The following is an 18,201-nucleotide window of genomic DNA, read 5'->3' as shown; positions in this document are numbered from 1 at the left end:
TCTGAAGGTTTGGACTTCCACTCGAAGCTTACTCAATTTTTGAGGTGGAAAGAACTTTGCCAAGAAGGCATTGACTAGCTTTTCCCAAGAATTCAGGCTTTCTTTAGGTTGTGAGTCCAACCATGTCCTAGCTCTGTCTCTTACAGTAAAAGGGAAGAGCATAAATCTGTAGACCTCGGGATCAACCCCATTGGTCTTGACAGTGTCACAGATTTGCAAGAATTCAGCCAAGAACTAATGAGGGTCTTCCAATGGAAGTCCATGAAACTTGCAATTCTGTTGCATTAGAGAAACTAATTGAGGCTTTAGCTCAAAGTTGTTTGCTCCAATGGCAGGGATAGAGATGCTTCTCCCATAGAAGTCGGGAGTAGGTACAGCAAAGTCACCAAGCACCTTCCTTGCTAGGGGTGGGCAAAAAAACCGGATCCAAACCATTTTAAAAAAATCCAAACCAAACCATTTAAAAAAAACCAGTTTTAAACCAAAAAAAATCCAAACTAAATTATATTTATTTTATAGTTTGGTTTTTGATCCAATCCATTTAAATAGTTTTAAACCAGATCCAAATCCAGATCCAAATTAAAATCCAGATCTAAAAAAACCCTAATTTTGAGTCTTCTACTCTTCGACAAATCCTCTTCAACGAAACCAAATCCACTCTTCGACAAATCCACCGTCAACATTTCTTCTTCTCTGCCTCTCGTCGGAGCTCGCCGGTGGTTCATCGGCCTCTACCTCTTCGAGTCTTCAGTCTTCAATTTGATTCGAGACTCTGTCTCTCTGCCTCGACCTCCCATTTGCGACTCTGTCTTCTCTCTTTTTCGGTTCTCTTCTTCTTTCGTTGGTGGCTCGCCGGAGCTCATGCTCATCAATTGAGGTAAGCCTCCTCCTTGCCCTTGTTCTGAGTTCTGAGTTTTATCTGGGTTTTTTCTATTTTGTTGATTTGTTCTGTTTTGTTCCTTCATGAGTATACTGACTTCTTCATTTCAATGGATTGAATGTGCAGATTTTAAAATCTCTCAGTATTGAACATTTGAACTGTCCATTTCAATGGATCCTGCTGTAAGTTTCTTCTTCACTGTGGTTCACTTTTTGTTGAAAAATATCTAATTAAACTAAGTAGTAGTTGAATCCTTAATGAACTGATTGCCATGCTCATTTATTATTTTTTTGGTTCATGCATGTACCATAATATATATAGTATATATGTAGCGCTAGTTGTTTATATACGGTGTATGAATTTTCAAATTGAACCCCCCTAAAACTTGATTTCATAAAAAATCTACTTGCTGATTTAAGCCAATACATAAGTGTTCTATATGTATTGTGCTACTTGGTTATATATATATAACAGAATATGGTTACAGAGGCTAACTATAATCACTAACTAACTAACCAATAAAACCAACAACCAATCTCCTAATCTCTTATAGGAATTAGAATTAGATAGACTAGTAGTTGAAGTTGCAGGGATGAATGATGAATTTGAACAATGCTGCATAAGAGGGATAGTAAGAACACTTTAAATGATGAATTTTTGTGTTCTTCTTTGGCAGGTTTTGTTTACATGTTGTAGATCTTGATCCATCATCTGTTACATCTGGTGGCTGGCTGGAAGATACTTCATTGGTGGAAAAATATACAATATCTGAAGAAGCCTATAATAAGCGTGAATGTGTGATCCACCTTGCCCACTCCCTTATTCTTCTTCTTTTAACTCTTTTTTAGAATGCAAAGTGTGCATATACAAACAAGTATATGAATTTAATGAAATTTTAGGATTTGTATTATCTTTATTCTTTATTGAAAAGTTCAGTCATGCAAATATCAACTTCAACGTCTGGAGGATCTCTTATCCTCCATTTCCTTGTATTATTCTTCTCTCCATCTTAATGGAATTCTTCTTTTATCTTAAAAACAAAATCCATGTATATACGATTAGCTTGGAAGTATATCAGTATATGCGTAGTATTCCTACTTTCTAGTTCATTGAACACAATGTAGATATTTACCTTTTCTATTTACTTGTAGGGTGATTTTTATCATATTTTATAGCTGGTAGTTGTTAGGTGGATTTTGGAAAGCAACAATGCAAGCTGCTAGATTCTGGAGATTAGTTGCATAGTAATCAGTGATTTTTGGTTGACAAATGGATAATGGGTTTTGTTAGTCTTTGTATGACTATAATAGTGGTGTACATTTTGCAAAGAATCTGATTTATCACGATTTTGCCATGCATATTGATGCTGTTAGATTTCACTTCATTGGGGATGTTGGAACACTATGTAGTTCTGTTGTGAATCACAACTTATAATAATGCAGATATAAACCCAAATTTGTTCTTACTAGAAAGTTTAGCCATTGCCCAGAATATGTAATATTTCCAACTACTGTCTTGCCAAGGGCAATTATAGGGATACTATGTTGAGTTGATCTTGAATGATGGCATGGGGAGAATACAAGTGACACGAACATTTTTTAAAGCTGTTTTGTATTTTACCACACATTTGACATCACATTTCACCTTTTCTTTGATTTTTCCGACAAATTCCACTGTGGTCTCTATTGTTTATTGGTGGTTGAATTTCATTGTATTCTGTGTCTATTTCCTCCTTTTCTATTTTACTTTGGAAAACCTTTATGGAATGAATTCTTTGCACAGATACTGTTGACGGTATTGCTCCTTAAATCCTTCTTTAAAGATCTTTCTTTTTTGTATTTCTTTGATTTCCTCTTTTAATTTTATGAAGCTAGTGCCTATTGCCATGTATTGAGAATTTTTTTAATCAAGTGAAAATAAGCCAAGTTTAGGGGGAACTCTTTCCGACCAGAATGCTTCCATTGCAGGAAGATGGATTTTGGATGCTGATTTGGTTGTAAATAAAGTGGTATGATATGCAAGGATGAAGAAATGACATTAATCTTTTGAGAAAACTCATGATACTTTTGGATGGGACAATTAGTATTCTTTAGGGGGAAAAGGGATTTGGCTCTAAGTGGAGAAGTTGGTTTCAGATTTTCATTCTAATGCTTCCCTTTTCTGTGATTATGATAGGTCACTATTAGTTACTACCAGTATTTAATTAATATGGGGTCTGATTATTTATGTTGATTCAGGCACTTTTAGTTTTGATCAGAATTAAGAATAATTGTCTAATTTAGTTTACTAAACATATTCTGATGCTTGAGTGACTACTTTTTATAGGGATAAGGTAGAGTTAATGCTGAAGTTTTATTGGATACTGTTTCTTTGGATTAGTTTGTGTTAATGCTGAAAATTGGATTTTTAAAAACTAGTTTTAAAATTGGATTTTTGGTTGAAGCAACTAGTTTTAAAACTGGATTTTCAAAAATTGGTTTTAAAATTGAATTTTTGGTTAAAAAATCTGATTTTAAAACTGGATTTTATAAAAAAAACTGGATTTTAGATTTGGATTTAAAAAAACTGGATTTAAAACCGGTTTTATACGTAAAACTAGATTTAAAACCGGTTTGTAAGTAAAATCGGATTTAAATTCTAAAATCAGTTTAAAACCAGTTTTTATTTTTTCAAACCGGTTTAAAATCGATTTCTCTCTTCAATCCAGTTCTGCTTTGGTTTCATGAACCATAAAACTGGTTCTGAAATGGATCCAGTTTGGATTTATAAAAATCCAAACCATGCCCACCCCTATTCCTTGCATTGTTATTATTTTCAGCTGCCATGGCTTCTTCTTATTTGAAAATTTCTGTTAGGTCCTCTCCAGAGAGTTGTGCTTTAGCTTTTCTTAGCTTTTTCTTCAAGGTCCTTTCGGGTTCAGGATCAGCTTCAACAAGAATGCCTTTGTCTTTGCTCCTGCTCATATGAAAAAGAGAATAAGAAAGTATGGAATCCTCTATGTCACAGTATAGAGATTCCTTGAGGTGTCAGAGGAAAAGAAGAATGGAAGGAGGAGGTAGAGAAGAGAGAATTCAAACTTATAGAGAGAGAGTCCAAATTGCTGATAGTGGAGGAGTGTTAGTCCTTAAATAGAAGGATGTGAGAAGAGGGAAAGAATTTTCGAAATTAAATTTAAAAAGATTTTGAAATAATCAAAAGAAATTTTGAAAAATTGATTGATGATTTTCGAAAATTAAAGTTGAGAAAGTAGTTAAGTGATTTTGAAAAAGATTTTGAAATTATAAATCAAAAAGATATGATTGAAAATTATTTTGAAAAAGATGTAATTGAGAAGATATGATTGAGAAGATATGATTGAAAATCAAATTAAAAAAAGAAAGTTTAAAATTAAAGTTGACTACTTGACTAACAAGAAATTAAAAGACATGATTCTAGAATTTAAAATTTGATCCTTTCTTAATAGGCAAGTAGCAACTTGAAAATTTTGAATTAAATCATTAATTGTAGGAAGGATTTTCGAAAATAGTAAAAAAATAGAAAATGGAAAAAAATTGATTTTGAAAAGATATGATTGAAAAGATATTATTTGAAAAATATTTGATTTTGAAAAATTATGAAAATTTGAAAAAGATTTGAATTGAAAATAAAATCTTCCCTCTTGTGCCATCCTGGCGTTAAACGCCCAGAATGGTATCCATTCTGGCGTTATAGCCCAAAATCCTACCCTTTTAGGCGTTTAACGCCCAGCCAGGTACCCTGGCTGGCGTTTAAACGCCAGTTTTCCTTCCTCACTGGGCGTTTTGAATGCCCAGCTTTTTCTGTATAATTCCTCTGCTGACTGCTCTGAATCTTCAATTCTCTGTATTATTGACTTGAAAAGACATAATTTTGAAAATTTTTTGAATTTTTAATAATGAGAAACAACAAAATGAAACTAATCATGGAAAACTAAGATCAAATAAACAAAAGCTTGCAGGACACCAAACTTAGAAATTTTCATATTAGAGACACTAACAAATTTAGAATACATACACAAAACAAGCGAATTTAAAGATCAGAGCAAGAAAATCATCAAGAACAACTTGAAGATTAATGAAGAACATAATGCGTATATTCGAAAAATGCAAGAAGAATAAAGACATGCAATTGACACCAAACTTAAAATTAGACACTAGACTCAAACAAGAAACATAAATTATTTTTGGTTTTATGATTTTATAAAAAAATTTTGTAATTTTTCGAAAATTATTTGGAAAAGAAAATAAAGATTTCAAAATTCTTAATAAGAATTCCAGGAATCATGCAATGTTAGTCTAAAAACTTCGGTCCAGGAATTAGACATGGCTTATTAGCCAGCCAAGCTTTCAGTGAAAGCTTCGGTCCAAAACACTAGACATGGCCAATGGCCAGCCAAGCTTTAGCAGATCATTACTTTCAATAGCAAAATTGATAGAAATCAACAAGCTCTTGTGATGATAAGTTGAAACCTCGGTCCAAAAGATTAGACATGGCTTCACAGCCAGCCAGATTTCAACAGATCATCATGAAAGTCTAGAATTCATTCTTAAGAACTCTGAAGAACAAAATAAAAAAAATTTTGTAATTTTTCGAAAATAAAAAGTAAAAAGCTTAAACATAAAATAAAATTACCTAATCTGAGCAACAAGATGAACTGTCAGTTGTCCAAACTTGAACAATCCCCGGCAACGGCGCCAAAAACTTGGTGCACGAAATTGTGATCATTAATGGCGCCAACAACTTGGTACGCACAATTGTAATCTCAACTCTTTTTCACAATTCCGCACAACTAACCAGCAAGTGTACTAGGTCGTCCAAGTAATAAACCTTACGTGAGTAAGGGTCGATCCCACGGAGATTGTCGGCTTGAAGCAAGCTATGGTCATCTTGTAAATCTCAGTCAGGCGGATTCAAATGGTTATGGAGAATTGATAATTAAAATATGAATAAAACATAAAATAAGATAGAGATACTTATGTAATTCATTGGTGAGAATTTTAGATAAGTGTATGAAGATGCTTTGTTCCTCTTGAACTTCTGCTTTCCTATTGTCTTCATCCAATCATTCATACTCCGTTCCATGGCAAGCTTTATGTTTGGCATCACCGTTGTCAATGGCTACTAGGTGAGAATGGTAATGAGTGTCACATAATCATCACATTCATCATGTTTTTAAGTACGAATGAATATCTTGGAGAATAAGTCGGCATGAATTGAATAGAAAAACAATAGTACTTTGCATTGATTCATGATGAACAGCAGAGCTCCACACCTTAATCTATGATGTGTAAAAACTCCACCATTGAAAATACATAAGAACAAAAGGTCCAGGCATGACCGAATGGCCAGCCTCCCAAAGAGGGTTCAATCATCAAAACATGATTAAAAGATGATTCCAGGATGATTGAAAGATCCAAAAATACAATAGCAAAAGGTCCTATTTATAGAAAACTAGTAGCCTAGGGTTTACAGAAATAGGTAATTAATGCAGAAATCTTCTTCTGGGCCCACTTGGTGTGTGCTTGGGCTGAGCATTGAAGCTTTCACATGTAGAGACTTTTCTTGGAGTTAAACGCCAGCTTTTGTGCCAGTTTGGGCGTTTAACTCCAGCTTTTATGCCAGTTCTGGCGTTTTGACGCCAGAATTTTATGCTGACTTGGAACGCTAGTTTGGGCCATCAAATCTCGAGAAAAGTATGGACTATTATATATTACTGTAAAGCCCAGGATGTCTACTTTCCAACTAAATTAAGAGCGCGCCAATTGGGATTTTGTAGCTCAAGAAAATCCACTTCGAATGCAGGGAGGTCAGAATCCAACAACATCTGCAGTCCTTTTTCAGCCTCTGAATTAGATTTTTGCTCAGGTCCCTCAATTTCAGCCAGAAAATACCTGAAATCACAGAAAAACACACAAACTCGTAGTAAAGTCCAGAAATGTGATTTTTATTTAAAAACTAATAAAAACATAATAAACACTAACTAAAACATACTAAAAACTACCTAAAAATAGTGCCAAAAAGCGTATAAATTATCTGCTCATTAGTAAGCAATCCGAATTCTCACTACGGCATCCAAACAGCTTCCTAGACCCATTCAATCGAGATCTACACCAATACTTGTGTTTTAACTTGGAGTGTGCAACCGTATTGAACCTTGCAGGGCAACTCCTACCACTAACCATCTTCCTCTTACTCTTAACGCCACAGAGAGCTCTAAGCTGGCCATCTGTCTCAAGTAAGCCATATTCAAGTGGGAAAGTAAAGGGCAAGGATAAGAATTTTACCCACTTGAATGTTGTATTGGATGGTAATGACTTTGGGGGAGAGGTCTCCAACAGCTTTGGGAAGGTGATTTCAAGCTCCATTCCCTTGTGCTCTTCTTTGACAACATCCACCTCTTTGCAAGCTTCTTCAATTCCAACCTCTTCCTCTTGGTAGCTTTCTTCCAAATCAAACTCTTCTTTATGGCTTACCAAGGGCATGGGAGGTTGTGCTTCCTCTTCTTTAATCTCCATCTCTTGATCAACCTTTGCAAAGTCTTCAACCATGATATGCCTTGGAGGTTATACACCTTCCTCAACATCAACATCAAACATCTTGGAAGGAGGCTCTATGACTGGACTTTCCCATGGAGGTTTAACATCTCCTAAGTCTGCAACCACTTTTTTCTCTTCAATAATTACTGCTTTGTCCAGTTGTTTTAGTATAAAATCGTACTCATCCTTGATGATTTTCTTTCCATGATAACTCTTTTCAACTACTCCTTCATCTTCGAGGGTCTCTCCTATCTCCACATTTTGGGCCTCCTCTTGCTCTAAGACAAAATCAGACTCCTCCTTGATGTCTTCCTTCACTAATTCTTCAACCACTCCTTCAACTTCAAGGGTCTCCACTACCTTCATCTGTAGGAACTCCTCTAGCTTCTTATGAAGTATGGATTCGTGAAGATGATTCCTTCTTTCTTGTTTTATATCAATATCATAACTGGGATCATCTTACTCTTGGATTGATGGATGTGGGTGCTCTTCCATGGAGGGTGGTGATGGGATGGGAAGATTATTAAGTGGTTGAAAAGAAAGCGCACCGAAGCTTGAGGGTTGAATATTGGAGCTAGAGGGTTGGTCCATGCAGGATATAAGTGCTTGAAGAGTAGAGGTGAGACTAGTGATAGAGACAAGTGTGGTATGAAGCTCTGTTTGCCCTTGGTGAATAACACCAATGGTGTTGTCATCCAGTGGAGGTTGGGGTGGATATGGGTTAGGGTCATATGGAGGTGAATAGTGTAAAGAGACTTGTGAGTATGGTGGTTCAAAGGTGTGTTGGGGAGGTGGTTCATAAGCATATGATGGGGCTTGTTGGTAACTATAAGAGGGTCCACCATATTCATCATCTTGGTACGCTCCCTGGAATGGCTCTTGACCATAGTAATTTGGTGGAGGTGGTTTGTCACGAAAGGGTCCACCATAACTATTGTCTTGGTATGCATCACAGAATAGTTGTTGGTTATAGCACAATAGAGGGGGTTATTGCCAAGAGGGTTGATCAAATCCTTGTGGCTCCTCCCATCTTTGATTCTTCCGACATTGATGCATATTCCTGTTATAGCTTCCATTCTTTCCAACAACATTAGAACCAAACTTGAAACAAGAGGTGTGAGAATTCATAGTAGCAAAAGAAAATAAAAACAAAAACTAATAAAAAATTAATGAAAATCAACTCCTAAAACTAGAAACACTGACAGCAATATAAGATAAAGATTTGAAAAAGGTTTAAATTTTGAATTTTGGAATTTAAATATTGAAATTTGAAATTTGATTTTGAAATAAGATAAGATAAGATTTTGAAAAAGATATGATTTTTGAAAAAGATTTGAATTTTGAAATTTAAAACTAAGATAAGATAAGATAAAAATTTTAAAATAAATATCTGAATTTTTTTTGTAATTTTCGAAAAAATCAATTAAAATAAAGAGAAAAGATATTTTTGAATTTAATGAGGAAAGAGAAAATTAATAAAATGACACCAAACTTAAAATTTTTAGATCAAAACAAAGAAAATAACCAAGAACAACTTGAAGGTCAAGATGAACACGAAGAACAACTTGAAAATCAATAAGGAAGAAGGAACATTATTTTCAAAAATTTTAATAACTAAATAAAAACCAATAACTTCGTAATTTACGAAAAAGCAAAAAAATAAAAACAAAATTAAAAATAAATAAACAAGCAAAAAGCAAATATTTACAATAACCAATAATAAGGCATACGTTTGCAATTCCCCAGGAACGGCGCCATTTTTGACGATCAGATTTCTGCAGGTAAAGAATTTTATGAAAATAATCACGTTGTAAGTATAGTTTCTAAACCAATAGGGAATCCTTTCGTACAAAACTTTGGTTGTCACAAGTAACAAAACCCAATAAAATTTATAACCGAAGTATTTAAACCTCGGGTCGTCTCTCAAGGAATTGCAGGGAAGTATGATTTATTATTGGTTATGAAATTGTATATTTTTAGGTTTTTGAAATAAGGAACAAGTAATTTAAATGGAAAGAAAGATAAATTAATAATTATAAAGATCTCTTGCAAGGTATAAGAACTGGAAATCCCATCCTAGTTATCCTTATCAGGTGTGATGAGAATTGTTATTGCTCCCACTTAGTTAACCCTTACTAAATAAAGGAAAGTCAAGTGGACCAATCAATTTGATCCTCAAGACCTAGTCAACTCCTGTGGAAAGACTAGCTTTAGAGCGATCCAAATCAATCAGCAATTCCCAATTTTCAATCAACTGCTGAGTTTGATAACTCAAGTGTCACCAATTACTTAACCAAAGCAAAAAAGGAATAAATCTTAAATTAAATTAAAAGCATCATAAATAGAATAAAACAATCATAAATCTGAAATACCTCAAATTATATTAAATAGAATATTCAAATCTAACATGGAAAGATTCATAAGCCAATTCGACAACATAAGTAATTAACAAGTAAAAGCATTAGAGTAACTAAAAGTAAAAGAGAAACATAGATTAAAGGAACATTAAACCTGGAATTGGAGAAATAACCATAAACTAAGAGAAATCCTAATCCTAAAACCTAAGAGAGAGGAGAGAGCCTTTCTCTCTCTAAAACTACATCTAAAACCTAAAATTGTGAATATGAAAGTTGTATATGTTGTATTGATGAATGGATGCATTCTCCCACTTTATAGCCTCTAATCTGTGTTTTCTACGCCAAAAACTAGGTTAAAAATAGCCCAGAAATCACCCCCAGCAATTTCTGGTACGTACAGGTCACTTCAAAGTCACGCGGAAGCGTCGTCCACGCGTTAGCGTGGATTGCATTTTTGCCAGGTCATGCGTCCGCGTGATCCACGCGTACGTGTCACTTGGCTTCAAAAAAGCTATGGCAAATTATATATCGTTGCGAAGATCCAGACGTTAGCTTTCCAACGCAACTGAAACCGTGTCATTTGGACATCTGTAGCTCAAGTTATGATCGTTTGAGTGCGAAGAGGTTAGACTGAACAGCTTAGCAATTTCTTCAACTTCTTGTATTCCTTCGACTTTTTCATGCTTCCTTTCCATCCTCTAAGCCATTCCTGCCCTATAATCTATGAAAACACTTAACACACATATCATGGCATCAAATGGTAATAAGAGAGGATTATTAATTAGTAAGAATAAATGACCATTTATATCCATGAGAGATGAAAACGCTGACATTTGTACCCAGGAAAGCTCGAAACTAATCTTGTACCTATGATAGATGTTGTCCGTGTGACAAAAGTGCCCTGGCTTGGATCTGAGCTTGGTTCGTGGGTTTCTGAACCTACGTGGCACTCCCACCCCTCCAAAGCCATGTCTGACGTGGATGTGAATGTTGATTATCAAAAGGGAGTGGAAAAAGAAACGTCAGTTCCCGCAAGAATCAGTGGTGCCCTAACAGAGGTTCCTCATTGCCGTTGGTCCATTCGAAGCCGGAGAAGACGACCAGAGTATGCCAAATCGAGTAGCGAGGAGAGGCTTTTACCATTCCTTTCGTATTCGACATCGAGGTGGTCACTCCCTTTGAAGAATTACACAAGTATGTCGTTTCCCACCAATGAATAATTTCATATGTCATTGCAAGTAGTTAGACAAACGTTGCTACCTAATGAAACCGTATGAGTTACTGTATTTCCTACAGAACTGATATAGAGATTAGTTTTTTTAGGGTTTGTGTTTTGGTATCAGTTACAGAGAATGTGTGTTTATTGGTTTGTTAAATTTTACTTCCAAGGATGGACACCATCCACATAACTCTGTCCATTCATCATAGAGGAAGGTTTGAGAGAGAGCCAGTTGGTAAGGTTAGCTACATTGGTGGAGAAGTGACGGAGATAGAGAGGGTAAACATTGATACCCTCAATGGTTTTTTCATCTCTGACTTGCTGAAGGACATTGGATATACGTCCATTTCTGAGTTTTACTGGCTAGAACCTGGGAAGGAGCTGCATGATGGGTTGAGGCTGCTAAGGATTGATATGGATGTAGTTAAGATGTATGAGGCAGCCATGAAGAACGGAAACAGAGTTAATGTATATACAGAGCATCCCATGGATCAGCCTGTTGTAGTTGAGGATAAGGAATTGACTCCATCAAAGGGGAGAAGAAAGGTCTGTGCTAAAAGGGTACCAACTCCAAAGAAAACTCCCAAAAGAAGATTAGCAGTAGTGGAAGATGATGACGATGCTGAGATAGTTGGTAATGTCCAAGTTAACAAGTAGGCCCAAAAAAGTGCTGAGCCCCAGCCCATGGTAGAGGCCCATCAAGAGAACAACCCAGCTCCTGTAGCAACACATGAACCAAACAACATTTCCCAACCTCCTCCAACATCTGTCCAGCTGGATGAACCACCATCAACTCAGTCCCAACCTTCCCAGCCACCTCTTGAGGTAGAGCAGCAACCATCCCAAACTCATGGGACAGACCCAGTCCCTCCCCTTGATGCCAATGTATCTGAAGCTTCACAGCAACCTTGGCACTCTGATGAGACAGACCAATTCATTCCCTCTCAGGCCAATGTCTCTAATCCTATTGCACCTGAGCAGCTCACCCAATACATCCCACATCCTTACAGAAATCCACTTTCACAAGAAATCCCTGAGCCTGCCCCACCTTCTGACTCTAACAGGACTCCCCAGAATAATGAAACCAATCCTTCAGATGAGGCTGAGGGTCGGCCAAAAAAGAACAGGAGAAGATCAACAAAGAGGCCCTTTCCTACAGGGTAGTCATTCATCCCTAATCCTGATCCGGACAAGCCTCCAACCTTCTATGTCCCAGTTGATAAGGATGATTTTTCTGATGACAACGCTGGGTATCATTGCTATGAATCAGAGGACTTGCGTAGCATACCTAGTGATGAAGATTCTGACGAGACCCCAGCCTTTCCTCAGAGTAATGCCGATGCCCCTGTTAGCCAGGTGATGTTGGAAGTGGGAATGGAATTTGAGACTCTAAATCAATTTAGGAAAGCAGTCCAGAAATTTAATATAAACATCGGAAGAAGAATTTTCTTTGCACGCTGTGACTCTACAAGGTCAAAGGCTATATGCTACGATGAAGATTGTCCTTGGCAGATATACTGTGCCAAGAGAACATTTCCAGCAAGTTATCAGGTTAAAACCTTTGTCAACGAACACACATGTAGTAGGGACAATCACTGCAAGTCAGCAGATGGTAAATGGGTGATTGATGAGCTAGAAGAAAGAATAAGACTTCAACCAAACTTGAGTGTGAGAGAGGCTGACCAGTTCTTCAGAGCTGAGTATGATGTACTAATCAACGAGAGAAAGATTTATAGATCTATGAAGAAGGCAAAGGAGAGGATTGAGGGATCTGAGATTGCATAGTATGCAATTCTTCGCGACTATGCTAATGAGATTCTGAAGACTAATCCTGGCTCTACAGTTAGGATATACACAAATCTCATGCCTGATTCAAATCCCATTTTTTGAGGATCTATGTATGTTTTGAGGCATGCAAGAGGGGATTTGTTGGTGGTTGTAGACTATTCATAGGGTTGGATGGCACATTTCTTAGAGGGTATTATGGGGGTCAGCTATTAACAGCTATAGGGCAGGATGCAAATAACCACATTTACCCCATTGCATATGCAATTGTTGAATCAGAAAACAAGGATAGTTGGAAGTGGTTTTTAGATATCCTTCAGGATGACGTGGTAGATTTTCAGGTGAACGGGTTTAACTTCATGTCGGACATGCAGAAGGTATTTGTGTTTTAATTCTGTTATGTGTTTTAATTCTGCAATGTATAGGTTTTTATGCTTGACTAATGAACTAGAATTAGAAGCTTACTGTAGAAGAATTATTAGTGTGGTTTAGGGTCTGGTAGTATATTTATTGAATTATGATAAATGTTGTTTATGGTCATTGAAGGCTGAAAATTGAATTATTGTACAAGAATTGTTATTGAATTATTGTTTTCATGCTTGTTATTGATAGTTGTTGAAGTGTGATTATTGGATGCTATTTATATTAATGGTTATCTGTAGGGGTTAATTCTTGCAGTCTAAGAAATATACCCAAACGCCAACCACAGGTTTTGTTCCATGCATATATGACAAAACTTTCGCAAGAAATGGAGTGACTTGTAGCTGAAGAAGTGTATGTGGTCATGTGCTAAGGCCACAACGACACAGGACTTCAATGCTGCAATGGATAGGCTAAAAAAGATTAACGTAGGGGCTTGGGAATACTTGGACAAGATTAGTCCGAAACAGTGGAGCAGAGCACATTTTAGTGAGTACCCTAAGATGGACAACTACACCAATAATAACTGCGAGGTGTTTAATGCGAAGATCAAGAAGATGAGGGGGAAACCTATTATAACCATGTTGGAAGAAGTGAGGTGCTACGTCATGCGGATCATGGCAAGGAACAAAAAGGCTTTGGTTGGGTACAGTGGGAGGTTACCCCTAACCCAACAGAGCAGATTAGAAAGAGAGAAAAGAGAGAGCAACAAATGGAGACCTCTTCCAACTGGAGAGATGACACGGGAAATGTTTATGAAGTCCATTGTCTTCCCATGAAGGCCAATGTGGACTTGGGCAAAGGTACATGTAGTTGTAGACTCTAGCAATTGACTGGGCTACCTTGTAGACATGCATGTGCTGTTTTAGCCAGAATAGAAGACCCGAAGAATATGCACATAACTGGCTCACAATGGGTGCTTATAATGCTGCATATCAGACTTCAATGCACCCAGTTCCAAGCCAAGAGTTCTGGAAACACCTTGACACCCTACCAATTCTGCCACCTCAGTACAAAAAGCTAATCGGAAGACCTTCAATGAAAAGAGACAAAAGAAATGATGCCCCTAAGGATAAGAGTGATCCTCACAGAACTAAGAGGAGGATTGCCACCATCGTATGCAAATACTGCCTCCAGGTGTGTTAAGTGTATTATACTTCGATGTTTAACTTCATGTGTACCTATTTAACTCCATGTGTACCAATTTAAGTAGTTCCTATTTTACGTAGGTTGGTCATAACAAGCGAAGCTATAAGAAGAGAAAGGAAGCAATGGGTGAAGGGAGTGCTGCACCCCAAGTCCCTGCAAGTGATGAGGATGAAGATATGCTGGTTGAAATGTACTATGAGGAGACATTAGAAGCTGCCGAGGCTGAAGCAGCAACAACTGAGGTGGGAAACGGATCCACAGCAGCCCAGACTTCACAGGTTAGTTCGTTACTTGATTCATTTCCTTAATTACATTTGTTTAACGACTCATACTATTACACTGGTTGTTCATTGGAATCCAGCCTCCACCTTTGATGCCACAACCAGCAGCCACACAACCCCAGACTACAACAACCACTAGAGCAGCCAAGAAACATCATAAAAGGAGAAGCGTCAAGCGACCCCCCCTCCGTCTGCACATACCCCACAAGCATTAGCACCATCTCCGAAGAATCCAACTACAACCCCTTCCACACACAACTCTCAAACAAACCCAAATCTACTGCAGGGTACTAGTGCAGGGACAACCACAAGGTTCGTGCAGTTCATGCCGACAATGGATGTGGACGGTATTTCTAGACCAAGAGGCACAGCCATTAGAGGCAGGGGTGAAGGAAGAGGTCGAGGCAAGAGAGGTACATCAAGCGGAACCAGAAATGGAATCTCGAGCCGGAGCAGTAACTCAACACCAATGTCATAGACGGTGTTTTGAATGTTTTTTTGCTATTTTGATGTAATTGCCATAACTGATATACTAATTTTAGGGCACTGGTTGGTTTATTTCACTATGTTGGACTAAGCAACATTGCTATTTTGGTTGTTTTGACTGTGAAATGCTACTTTTGCTGTAATCAACTATGTTTTTTGGTTTAATTCATGGTCAGTCCACTTGTTGAGTTAGCTTTCCTGGTTTTCAGCTTATGCTTCAAGTTGCACCTTTTATGTATAATTGTTACTCACTCTGTTTTGGAACAAGATTATCATTAATCGAACAGCACTTACTATGCCTAGTTTTATACTTCATTACCACAACCATTAGGTCTCTATGTCACAGATGGAGCTTAATTATGATTCTTTAAGTTGAAAATATAGTTGCATGTGCATATATATCCAAGTGACTAGCAATAAAATTTATCATATAGAACTTACAAAGCAACAACATCATCAAAGTGTCTATGTCAAAATCAGGAAATACATTCATTCTCTCATGATTTACAAAGACCCCAACTCTATACAAATTTTACATTTTCATAAAGAAATACAGCACAAAGAACAAAAATAAAATGCAACACCCAACGCTATCCATAAAAGTAACACTCTAATTCCCCTAATTTCACCCCTAATTTAAACTCTAAGTTTGTCCATCCTTCTCGCCAGGATTGATGATGCTTGCTGATTTTCCCCAGGTTCAGTGACAGTGAGCCCATCATCATACCTTGGATAAGAACTCCCTGACTATCTTTTGGCCAAACATCTTGCTATGCCCTCCCATCCTTCTTCGATTTCATCAACCCATACAAAGTATTTGCAGTCTCTTGTCTGCCAAAATAAAACAAATGCACCGATTGGTCAACTTAAATACAGAGAAAACTTTCTCACCTGAACTCTAACAGCGTCTGCCCATTACCGCCCATAGAGGACATCTGATGAACTATCGATTAGGGTTCGTAACGGTGCCAGACTCCATCAACGCAAACTCTCTTCCACAGAAGCATCTGCCGTCCAGCTTCTTCACCTTCTTCTTCTTCGAACTTGAAGAAGAACTACCACTACCATCACTTGGAGCAGGGGTAAATCTGCGGAAAGACATTGCGGGAGGTACGACCTAATTCTTTATCACCGTGGGTGCACCTCACAGTCAATGAGATTCAACAAGCTTCGATTCTTTAGATCCTGGTTTGTATTGGGGAGGGGGGAAGCTACCTAGGGTTTTGATTTCATGCGTTCATCCTATCCCTTTTGATAATCAACGTTCACATCCACGTCAGACATGGCTTTGGAGGGGTGGGAGTGCCACGTAGGTTTGGAAACCCACGAACCAAGCTCAGATCCAAGTCAGGGCACTTTTGTCACACGGACAGCATCTATCATGGGTATAAGATTAGTTTCGAGCTTTCATGGGTACAAATGTCAGCGTTTTTATTTCTCATAGGTACAAAATGGTCATTTATTCTAATTAGTAATTTTAAGACCAAAGAAGTATGTTTTCAATCATAGCACAAAATCAAGAAGGAAAATATAAACTCATGCAATTACATGAATAAGTGAGTAAAGAATTGATATAAACCACTCAATTGAGCATAAGATAAACCATAAAATAGTGGTTTATCAGCGAACTCCTCCAACTTTACACTCTAGTAGTGCGAACTCCTTCGCAAATGTCGCCTCGCAAAATTTGTCATGAAATAAACAGGTAGGTTCAGATCATAGGCAAGTGTCTTAGGGCAGAGCGTCACAGAGTACAGAGGAGACGAGAGATTTTGGAGTAAAACATGAAGAGGGTTGTTATGAGAGAAAGTGATGTGGAGAAACGTTTGAATATCCCATTCTGGACCTCAAACAGTATCGTTTGATGGTTTTGGGGGAGGGGATTGAAGCCATATCGTTTTAGGGTGTGCCATGCTGTAAGTTAACATTTTAACTCAACGAACATTAGCCACCTCATCAACTGAGATGACGGAACGATAAACTCCACCAACGCAGATATTTTTTGGAGACTCTTTTGATTAATTTTAGCTCTTGGAGACTAAAATGAAGATCTAATAACTTTTAAAGACGATTTTGACCGATAATTCATTTTTAAATTGTGCTCTTAAAATACAAATTAGTTAAATCTTAAAAAAAGAGAGTAGTTTTGGGAAACACGCGCAGGGTGGTGAGAGTGAGGTAATGAGAAAGGGTCATAAATACGAGGTACAGCGTAGGAAGGCCATTGGTCGCTTGGAGAACGAAAGAGGCAAAGGTGGCCCTCTTCCCGTACTCTTGGATTGGACTTTTCTGGAAAGAGTTTCCTTTTACTACTATTATTCCCATTTCCTTTTCTGATGCCAAAACCTACCCCAAACTCTTAACACATTTCCATTTCCCTTTCCCATTTTCCACTGTGCTCTCTATCTAGTACACTCACAATTACAAATCATTCATCTGTATTCCCCAAAATACCCTCCTCCGCCACCCCAAATTACTTTCCCACTTGGGTACGCCCACAGGGTAAAACTTAGTCATGATCCTAAAAAGATAAAAATGCTTGGAGGCGTGGATGCGACGAGAGTTGAGGACCTTTGTGATTACTTGCGTTTAAGTTATTTATTATTTATTGCATAGAAATCATTAACGATTGATTACAAGCTAACAAAAGCTAGTTTTGGGTAATTATCTATCTTTGGCACTGCTTGCGCTGTCTATTTCCATTACTGGGTAATTTGCTTTGGAGAGAGAGAGAGAGAGAGACGCACTCCCCCTCAGATGCTTTTCGATTTGGTTAACGTGGGAAAGTTGTTTAAGAAAGAGATGGTTCTTTCTTTCCCAATTTCCGCCACTCATTTAATTCTCTCTCAATCTCGGTAACAAGGTAAACACAACTTAAATAAATACATAAGAATATAGATTTTAGTTATGACTGAATCATTGGCATCTCCCTCTTGGCTTTAATAATTTGGTTTAACTCCACTAGAGTTTTATGAAAAAAATTAAGGAGTTTATTCGGGTAGAAATTTTGTTGTTCATAAAACTTGAATTCAAAATAGTAAATTAAAATATCAAAATACTTATTTTTACA

General features: G+C 37.3%; 1 long non-coding RNA gene across 1 annotated transcript; it reads left to right on the top strand.

Moving 5' to 3' along the window:
* LOC110270115 lies at nt 3,547-15,558 on the top strand. Its single transcript, XR_002359237.1, has 4 exons — nt 3,547-3,684; nt 3,993-3,994; nt 6,439-6,447; nt 15,546-15,558. It is a non-coding gene; the product is annotated as an uncharacterized LOC110270115 (long non-coding RNA).

The sequence above is a fragment of the Arachis ipaensis genome, chromosome B01 (assembly GCF_000816755.2).
Source record: "Arachis ipaensis cultivar K30076 chromosome B01, Araip1.1, whole genome shotgun sequence".
Lineage (NCBI taxonomy): Eukaryota > Viridiplantae > Streptophyta > Magnoliopsida > Fabales > Fabaceae > Arachis > Arachis ipaensis.
The sequence above is the reverse complement of the archived record's forward strand: the minus strand, read 5'-3'. Positions and strand labels throughout refer to the sequence as shown.